The following is a 10,306-nucleotide window of genomic DNA, read 5'->3' on the forward strand; positions in this document are numbered from 1 at the left end:
ATGCAGTTATGTGGCTTTATTTAAGTGGTGATTTAGATAGTAGGAAATAGAAGTAGATGCAAAATACAAAAAAAAGATTCCTAGAACCGTGTGATTTATAGAAGTAGATGCAAAATACACATGATTTGCTTTTGCCACTTGTGTGCGATGGTGCTAGTCACCGCACAAGCTCACGCAAAGGAAAATGTGTGCAACACGTCGCACACGGTTATAATAGTGGGGTCTGCAATAATAGTGTGGATGTGCTATCATCGCACACGGTTACTCAGGGGGGTCTGCAATAATGGCACTATAATAGTGCGGCTGTGCGGGAACGTATTTTATGTGACAGCGATCGCCATAGTCCTTTCATGCAGTTTATTTGTTCCGATGCCCTTTCGTGTGGGACATGGCAAGTAGGGATACCGGGGAAAAAGATGCAAAAAGACAAGACATGCGGGAAAAGTAGAGCCACAATATAATTCAGTGGATGAATTTTGGAGCACAGAAGAAAAGCCCAGGTCGCTCGTGCGTTGCCGTTCAAGGACCGTTATTGCATCGACTTTGATATGTGTGCTACTACAAGGCTCATTCATTTGCGGAGTAAAGCGATTTGGCTAGTTTACACCTCAGATCTTGGTCGATCAGCTATATAAGGGCGCCCGTCTACCTGCGTGAGCTGAAAATCAAGAGTCGCTGCAACTACTTGAGTAAGATAGCACGCATTAACAAAAGAGAGAGAGAGAGGGGGGAACAGGCCGGAAATGTCGGGGACGGTGGTGAGCATGGCGAGGTCCATGCTGGTGGGCGCCATCAGCATGGCCGCCTCTGCCGCCGCGGCCGAGATGAGCCTCCTCATGGGCGTCCGCAAGGACATTTGGTACTCCTTCCGTCCAAAAATACCTGTCATCAAAATAAATAAAAGGGGATGTATCTAGATGTATTTTAGTTTTAGATACATCACTTTTTGTTTATTTTGATGATAAGTATTTTCGGACGGAGGGAGTACGTACTATGCACTTACTGACAGTCTTGTTTTTTACAGGTCACACACCATGTATTCATTCACTGGTAGTATATATCTTATGTGAATTGAAATTGATGACAGTTTCTGCTCAAAAGTACTTAATAACATGAATAACATACTAACCGTTGGTTAAAGACTGTCCTAGAAAAACAAAAAACGTCATATATTTTGGAACGGTCAAAAAGTAGTTTTGCACGACATGCATGATATCTTTGTTAGTGAGAATAAGAATGATATCTTTGTTAGTGAGAATGAGAATGATACCTTTGTTAGTGAGAATGAGATATCCTTATGGATCAAACTGCAACTCACTAGCAAGAGACGAATGGATCTTTGTTTGGACTGTTGTTGTAATGTGCTCTTGCTCTTTCTTTCCTGATGGAAACACATGTCAAGCTTTCATGTCCATGGCATAAAAAGCTGTTTTCATATATACATTTGACAAAGTTCGCTATGCAATATTCAATTTCACGAGCCATAGAATAGCACAAATAGTTTGCTTTAATAAACCATGCTTTGAAGGTTCATCAAAGACGAGCTAGAGACCATGCACGCATTCCTTTTGTCCACTGAAGCAACGAAGAGCAAGAGCATGGTACTGAAGGTTTGGGCGAAGCAAGTAAGGGACCTTGCCTATGGTATTGAAGATTGTCTAGATGAATTTATGGTACATGTGGGAAGTCAGAGTTTGCCTCGATGATTATTTAAGCTGAAAGACCGTCGTCGGATCGCCAAACATATCGGTGATCTCAAAGCAAGAGTTGAAGAAGTGAGCAATAGGAATACACGATACAACTTGATCACCACTGATGCCTCCAGCAACGTTGAAGAGGTGAATTCTTACATGGAAGATATTCGCAGTCACTCAGCTAGCAACATTGATGAGGCAGAGCTTGTGGGCTTTGTAAATCGTAAAGAGGAGCTGATTAAGATGATGGATGTCAACTCCGGAGATGGTCTTTCCAAGGTAATATGCATCGTTGGCATGGGTAGTTTAGGCAAGACTACTCTTGCAAGGAAGGCATATGAATGTAAAGAAGATATTGTGAATAATTTTTCTTGTTGTGCTTGGGTCACTGTCTCACAATCTTTTTCCAAGATAGAGATGCTCAAGGACATGATTAGACAACTCTTGGGTGTCGAGTCAATGAAGAAATGCTTGAAAGAACTCGAAGGGAAGGCAGTGCAAGTAGATGATCTCGGCATGTACCTCAGAAAAGGATTAGAAGAGAAGAAGTACTTTATTGTTCTTGATGACTTGTGGACCATAGATGCATGGAAGGGGATAACACGTATTGCTGTTCCTTCTAGAAACAATAAAGGTAGCCGGATAATAGTCACAACACAAGATGTTGGCCTAGCTGAGCAGTGCACTTCCGAATCACTTATCTACCACCTTAAGCACCTGCAAGCAGATGATGCCACAGATTTGCTACTAAGGAGAAGTAGGAAAAGACAGGAAGACATTGAAAATTCTAAGAAAATGAAGACCATGGTCACTAATATAGTGAAGAAGTGCGGCGGTTTACCGCTGGCTGTACTCACTATAGGAGGTATGCTTACCACCAAAAAACTAACGGAGTGGGAGAGTATTTATAAGCAGATCCCATCAGAGCTCGAGAGCAACCCTAGCCTTGAAGCATTGAGGAGGATAGTTACTCTGAGTTACAACTACTTGCCATCTCATCTCAAGTCATGCTTTTTGTATTTAAGCATTTTTCCTGAGGGTTTTGAAATCAAAAGGAGGCGTATAGTAGAGAGATGGATAGCCAAGGGGTTTGTTAGAGCCAAGGTTGGAGTAAACATGGAGGATGTTGGAATAAGTTACTTTAATGAGCTAATCAACCGAAGCATGATTCAACCCTCAAGAGTGAATATGGAAGGAATCATTAGGAGTTGTCGAATCCATGATATCATACGTGATGTCATGGTCTCAATTTCTAGAGATGAAAATTTTGTGTTCATTATAGGGGGTAATGTAACTCCTTCAGTAGAACACAACTTCCGTCATGTAGCATACCATGGTAGCATATGCCAGAACATAGACATGGATTGGAGAAATGTTCGGTCATTAACTGGATTTGGTGAGACATCCATCGGGCCATCGCCGAAAGTTTGTTCACATGACATCAGAATGCTTAGAGTCTTGGATTTAGTGGATACAAAATTTCAAGTTACACAGAGAGATATAGATAACATAGGATTATTGGTGCACTTGAAGTATATGAATATTCGGCTTGATGAAGAATGTTCATATGTTGACAAACTTCCAAGATCCATCGGTAATCTACGGCACTTGCAAACTTTGGACATACGTGACACATATATTACATCACTGCCAACTGAGATAAGTAAACTCCAGTGTCTCCGTAGTCTCCATTGCACAAAACAAGTCTTGTTCAGAGCTCTTGATCCAGTTGAACCAATTGACTGTCTGTATGCAACTTTGTGTGTACCCAAAATGTTCACACCTTTGGTTGATCCAGGTCGCCGTGCTGAAGTCAGTGCTGAGCGCCGCATGGCATGCTCTAGTCGCTGGTCCATGTCGATGGGCGTGAGAGTGCCTAGAGGTATTGGCAACTTAAAAGAGTTACAAATATTGGAGGTTGTCGATATCAAACGAACTAGTACGAGGGCAATTAAAGAGCTGGGGAAGCTTGTGCAGCTAAAAAATCTAAGAGTTGTAGCCAAAGGAGCTACCCTGCAAAAATGTAAGATTCTTTGTTCAGCCATCGAGAAGCTAACTTCCCTGTCATCTCTTGGTGTGGATGCTAGATCACTCAAGTTGCTGGATTATATTTCCACCCCTCCCCCACTCCTAAGGACCCTGAAGTTGGGTGGACCTCTTGGAGAGGTGCCCGGCTGGTTCAGGAATCTTACGAATTTGGTGAAGATTTACTTTAAGCGGAGCTATATGAAGGAAGGTGGTAATACCATGGAAATATTGGGGGCGCTCCCTAACCTCATGCTCTTTCATCTGGATTCGAATTCTTACGATGGGGATAAGCTCGTGTTCATCACAGGAGCATTCCAAAGCTAAGGACACTTGAAGTTTTAGATCTGAATCGATTGAAGGAGGTGATATTCGAGGAGGGCACCTCACCCAATATTGAAAGGATAGAAATTGGTCGCTGCTCGTTGAGATCCGGGATTATTGGCATTGAGCACCTTCCAAGACTCAAAGAGATTTCACTGGATCACCATGGTCAAGTAGCGAGGCTTGGTATGCTGCAACGTGAAGTGGACACACACCCCAACCGTCCCGTTCTGCGACTCAGGTGGGATTGGAGCCACCATGACCTCGATGACATCGTCCAAGGATAAAAGTGCAACAGGTTAGGTAGTTTCCCTTCTGTTCAGTTGTAGTAGCTAGAAAGAGGTCACTTGATGGCACTAATAAACATGCTCTCGTGTGATTGTTTTTGTTGTTGTTGTTGTAGCAGCCAAGACCGTGACAATGGGGACGTCGACGATGATCATTTCTGCGCCTGCAATTATGACGACGAAAATGGCGATGCTTGATGATCGATCGACGTTGCTCGTTTCTTTTCTCAGGTCGATTGCCGCCTCTCCTACTGCTCCTGGTGCTATCTTTCAAGTCTGCTGCCGCACACAGGTTGGCGCTTTCGGTGGTCCGTACAGATGTTTCTTTTTTCCGACTTAGGAGCCCTCCCACTCCCAATATTATACTCCCTCCATCTCAAAATATAGTGCGTCCGCGCATTCCGAGGTTTAACTTTGACCATAAATTTAACCAATGAGACCGACTGCGGCGGTAGAAAAAATTATATAATTGAAAACTTCTTTTGAATACGAATTCACTGGTATAACTTTTGCTCCCGCCGCAGTCAGTCTTGTTGGTTAAATTTATGGTCAAAGTTGAAGCACGGGAATAGAGGAAGCACTATATTTTGGAACGGAGGGAGTAGCATCCACGAAACTTATAAAATAACAGGTGTCTCGGCTCACAGAGAGTTCAGGAGAAATGTAAACAAGGCTGATGGCCATACAATCTCCAATGGTCTACGACCAACCAGTGCATCCTTACCAGCAACTCCAATGGTCAGTACAGATGGAATTCCACATTGTTTGTTTCTTTCCATCAGATTTGTTGCAGTGTTAATCTATTGGTTTATCCATTCTTTGTCACATATATAGTCTTGCTATAAGCGCTGTGATATTTGTTACATGTAGCTGGGCTGCCAGAGTCTCAAGAACAGAACCTGCAGTATCACTCTGCTGTCACGGAATCTCGCCATTACCAATTAGGCTATGTTATATATGATTCTCTTCCTCAACCTGGAGCGTGGAATGGTCAACATTATTTGGAATTACAAATGGAAGATGCGTCCTCAAATTTGCCTGACGTCTGTTGACTTCTTTTTCCACAAATGATCCTTTCTGGTACGTTGCTCGGTTTGTTGCAATGTCTACAATGTCAGAAACGTTAATGATACATGTGTAATCTTTCAGGCACAAATAATGGGTGCTGGAGCTTGATGTTAACACTGCAATCTCTGCCACTCAGCCGCCGCCGGTGTTACTCTTGGAGATCAAAAATGCATTCGGATGTGCTACATGGATCGCATACATACTTGCCGGCCCTGATTTCCAGCTTTTCAGTTAGGCCTAGACGAGTCGTATCAGTTTTTCCCAATATCTCGAAGAGAACCCCAATAGAACCACTTAGATACACCGACGAGAACAAATAAAACCAGAATGGTGAGTGGTTACGCATCAACGCCAGGTCAATTTATAGTTCTAGTCCACTTGCCATGGAGTTGATCAATTTGAAGTCAAATCATATTTTCTTCCACTACAACAGCTTCCAGTCCCAGCAATCCGTCTTCTGTGGTTCCGAGAATCACCGTAGCATGATGGTCATCTGCATATATTCTCTTCTTTTTTCTGCCACTGTATTTGCACTCTGCATGCAAGAGCTTGGCAAACTGAATATCATGAATTACGCCTGCTTAGGCTGCTCCTCTATCTTCCACATGTAACATCATATCATATGTACCAGATGCCATTAACTTTTGATTTCAATTTTCCATTGGTTTCACTTTGAGAACTGCAAGTTGTAAGAATGAGGTCTTGTTTCAGTGTATCAAAGTCCCTAGTTTGCAAATTCACCACTTCGCTCGCCCACAGCTCCGTACACAGGGAGCAGTGACCATGCGTCTGCAAGATCATCAGTTGTGATTGCGTTGTGAAAGATGCATCTGCGCAATCTGTTTTTTGACCATGTAGCTGAAGTTGATGATCTTGATGCCAAATTCAACCTGTTTTCGTGAGCTCCAACAGAGGAGTACTGTTCAGGGACTCACTCATCGCAACATGACAAGATCTCTACCGGTATTCTCCGTTTGTTGCTGCTGTTGTATCTTTTTTATTCTCTTTTGCTGGGATTGCCACTGTTTTCTCTACTCTGCTTTGCAAGTGAAAGATGTGTATGTGTATGGGCCCGGATGCAAGTACTGAGCAAGTTTGGCAAGCTGAATTTCATTCATTCATTTATGCCTTCTATATATAACTGTTGTATCTTCCACATACTATACTGAAATGGTGCAAGGTGAATCTGAGAGGGATCTCGACATTTCTCCGCTGCGAATGGAAGAGGAATACATTGATCTTGGGTCTTCAGTGTAATGGTGGTGAGTAGCAAGCTACACTGCTACTCAGAAGGAGTTTAAAAGTTGCAACTGTTGGCCCAGATGCAAAATTGCTTCTTGAGGAACACCATGAAATGGAATGGCTCATCAACCTGATGAGAACACCTGCCATTTGGAATACAGGCTTACTTTGTTTTCTAGTACTCTGTTTTTCCATAGATGTTTAGTTCCACTCTGTTTGTTGCTGCCGCTATGGTTGTGCTTGTTTGTAATCAAAGAATTAGGATTGCATATGTTGTTATCCACATTCCGCAAATTTGAGAACCTGTTCAAATTCTTTCCACTCCGGTAATGCTGCGAACGGGCAGTGTAGAGCGGAGCAGTCCTGTATTACAAAATCAACATGATGAGAATAAAGACTTCCTTTGTTTCTAGCACTCTGTTTCTTGAACATGATTAGTTGCTCTCAATTTCTTGCTGCCACTATGTCCGTGCTTGATTGTAAACGAAGAATCATGATTGCATCTGCTTTCATCCATTTTCCGCAAAATTTGAGTTGGTGGAATAATGTGCCTGCTATATATGACATTAAAGTTGTGACCTCTCATCGGTTTCGCTTTGCCAATTATAGTTTGTCAGCAAAAGGCCATGCGGCGGCATACAAAACCCATAGGTTTAGTTTGGGAGCCCCCATGTTTCCCCATTTCAACTGTCAATAGTTTCACGGGACTGCAGGCTGAATTGAGCAATCAACAGACTGACTGAGACAAAGAACAGGGCGGAACACCGAAGACGTCATCGACGAACACACGCTTGGACCCACCACGGATCAAGAGGACATGGCACTCCACACATCGCTTATCCACCTTCGAGAGAAGCGGGTAGCTAGAAATCGGCTGTATCTTTCATGTCCGAACAGACAAGACATAAATTTTAGGAAGGGTAGGAAATAGTGCAGATATTTGTAACATCAAGAGCATGTTCCTGGGAGTTGGCTGTGGGACATTAGAAGCCACATATACAATCCGGCAGATAAGACGTGTAAAAGAACACGAGAGAGGACATTTGCCACATGCTGCTTCTCTGTCCCTTCGCTAAGCAAGTCTGGTTTGATGCTCTATTGCCTTGTCGCATTTCATCGTTATGATATCATATTATAATAAGTCTTATGCTATTATGTATCATGCATGACAATAAATGGGGCCATCTATAATACTATTATTTTATCATACTATGCATTGTAGATGTATTATCATACACTAGTATCATATAATATATGATACTCCCCACTACGACCAGCCTTGTCCTCTTTTGCGAAGATGAGATGCCAGTTCTAGTTTGCTCCTCTCATGGGTTGTATTTAACACGAAGGCAAGAACACGTGTGAGAGAAAATGCTAAATTATGCCATCCTTGTCCTAATAGCATTTTCTTTCCTAATACTCTCACTGTTTCTTTTTAGTCTGCATATAAGATTTGGTCAAGGTCAAGCTTTGTAAAGTTTGACCAACTTTGTTGGAAAAAATATCAACATCTATAATACTAAAGCTATATGGTATAAAAATTAATTTCATGATGCATCTAAGAATATTGATTTCATATTTTGAATCTTGATATTTTTTTCTATAAACTTAGTCAAAGGTGACAAAGTTTGACTTTGACCAAATCTTATATGCAGACTAAAAAGAAACGAAGGGAGTATTTCAATTACGCTTTGATAAATTGACTTTTTCTAAGACCTAGCTTCACGTGTATATTAAAAAACAGTATAACACAGCTATCTACGAGCCTCCATAGTGATTTGACTGTCCGAACCATCGGATCCTCGAATCTACGATCCAGATTAGCTCTGGGCATCCCAGGTCGCCCGAGCGACACACGTAACGTTTCGCGGGCCGCTTCTCCGCGGAACGACCTGGGTTTTCCCTCCTTAACCGGGCCGTGGAAGGCCCACTAGTTTGTAGTTCGGGTCTAACAGCCCACCTCCTATAGGTTCGACCTCCTATCGAGCGGAGCAGTTTCTCTTTTCCTCCCGACGCCGCCGCAGTTCTCTGCTCGCCCTCGATGCGTCGGCGTTCCGCCGTGGGCGAGCTGCTGTGCGACTGCCTCCGAGCGTCCGGTCCACCCGCCCTCTACTCTTCCTACATATTCCCTTGTTGTTTTTTCATTTCCAAATGGTGTTAGGCTTGATAACAGATCCATTGGCACTCCGCCTCGACCAGCGACTCAAACTCCAGCAACTGCGATGGGGTGTTGTGAGGTCGAATGTGTGGTGCAAACCCTTGGTCTATGTGACGGGCAGGCAAGTGCAACAGCGCATGGCAGTGTTTGCTTACAGAAAGCACAATAGTTTTCCCCTCTTTCAACTTGGTTTCACACTTTTGTTTCAATCAAAACATAATTGTCACTAGCAACGCCCTGTGTAAAATCTTCTATTTCAATCTCGTGCATCGCAAGCGCTGTCTTCCTGTTGATTCCCTACTGTTATGGGTATTAATTTTAGGGGTTTACCGCTGATGCTGAATTGGGGAAGAACAGCCATTGTTCCAGTCGAAAAGATGCTCATGCTCCAAAATATGGGACTGTAAATCGGACTGTTGTTTTCTGCTCATGCTCCAAAATATCCATTGGGGGTATGATTTACATGAGGTTCTCTACTTCTCTTTGTACACACATTCCTTTCAATTTATTGTCAGCTTCTTTAGGACACAAATGCCCTATTGGTTTTGAGATATGGGTGCCTCCTCCTGGATCGCAGTTTGCAAACCTAGCTAATTTTAAGTATAAATGTAAACATTAGGATTGCTGACTTACAGTTCATGATGTTTTTATTGCTTGCTATTCTTCCACACTCAGCTGCAGGTTTGTCCAATGCTACCATGGCAGTATGGCTCCAATGAAAGTTCTCTGAATGATGCATTCTCGCAGCATGGACATGTTACTGAAGGTAATCTATATGTTTTCACCCTATTTGGATCCATGGTTTGTGTTGATTAGAGGTTGTTCTCTAACTGATGGATCTGTGGTACAGTGAAAGTAATATGACATCATCTTCTCTCACCATCGATCGTTTAAATATTTTCCTTGCCAGTTTTCTATCATATGGTTTTGCAAATAATTTATAAAATCTCATGCTGCCTGACTATTTGAACTGGCTCTTCTATCTATGGTTAAATATATATTGTACTTCATTCTACAATCTGTGGCACTGGAACTCGAATGTTCAATTATAATATAATATACTTCCATTTATGTTTCACAAATATTTACATTATCTTATTACTCTTTCCTGAAGATAGGTGGGCGCGGCAACGCGCGCCTTGATGTTCTAGTGGTAGAATACGATCGCTAGGGCATTTCTAACCGATCCCCAATAATCGGCTCGAGGAGTAAAATCCTGGTTTTTCTCTTGAAGCCGGGACCTAGCCGATCCCAAATCAGCGTTAGTGGAGTAAAAATTATACTTAGCCGCCGCTCATCTCCCTATATTTACTCCATCGCTCGGTGGCCAAGTAAAAACTCTTCATTGCGCCTCCTCTTCCACTCAGCCTTCCCCCGCCCCGCTGCCAGCGACTACCGCCGCCGTTCCCCGCCGCCCCCTCTCCTACCAATGGCCGGACGTGGTGGCCGGAGGTCGCCTCTGCCGATCCGCAGCGCGGATCTACACCGCCGCACCCACGGTTCGGCTT

The 10,306-nt window shown here is 43.0% G+C and overlaps 1 pseudogene; it reads left to right on the forward strand.

Moving 5' to 3' along the window:
• The first annotated feature begins 681 nt into the window (after positions 1 to 681).
• LOC125526047 lies at positions 682 to 7,020 on the forward strand (annotated as a pseudogene).
• The last annotated feature ends 3,286 nt before the right edge of the window (positions 7,021 to 10,306 follow it).

Source organism: Triticum urartu, chromosome 7 (assembly GCF_003073215.2).
Source record: "Triticum urartu cultivar G1812 chromosome 7, Tu2.1, whole genome shotgun sequence".
In the NCBI taxonomy this organism is placed as follows: domain Eukaryota; kingdom Viridiplantae; phylum Streptophyta; class Magnoliopsida; order Poales; family Poaceae; genus Triticum; species Triticum urartu.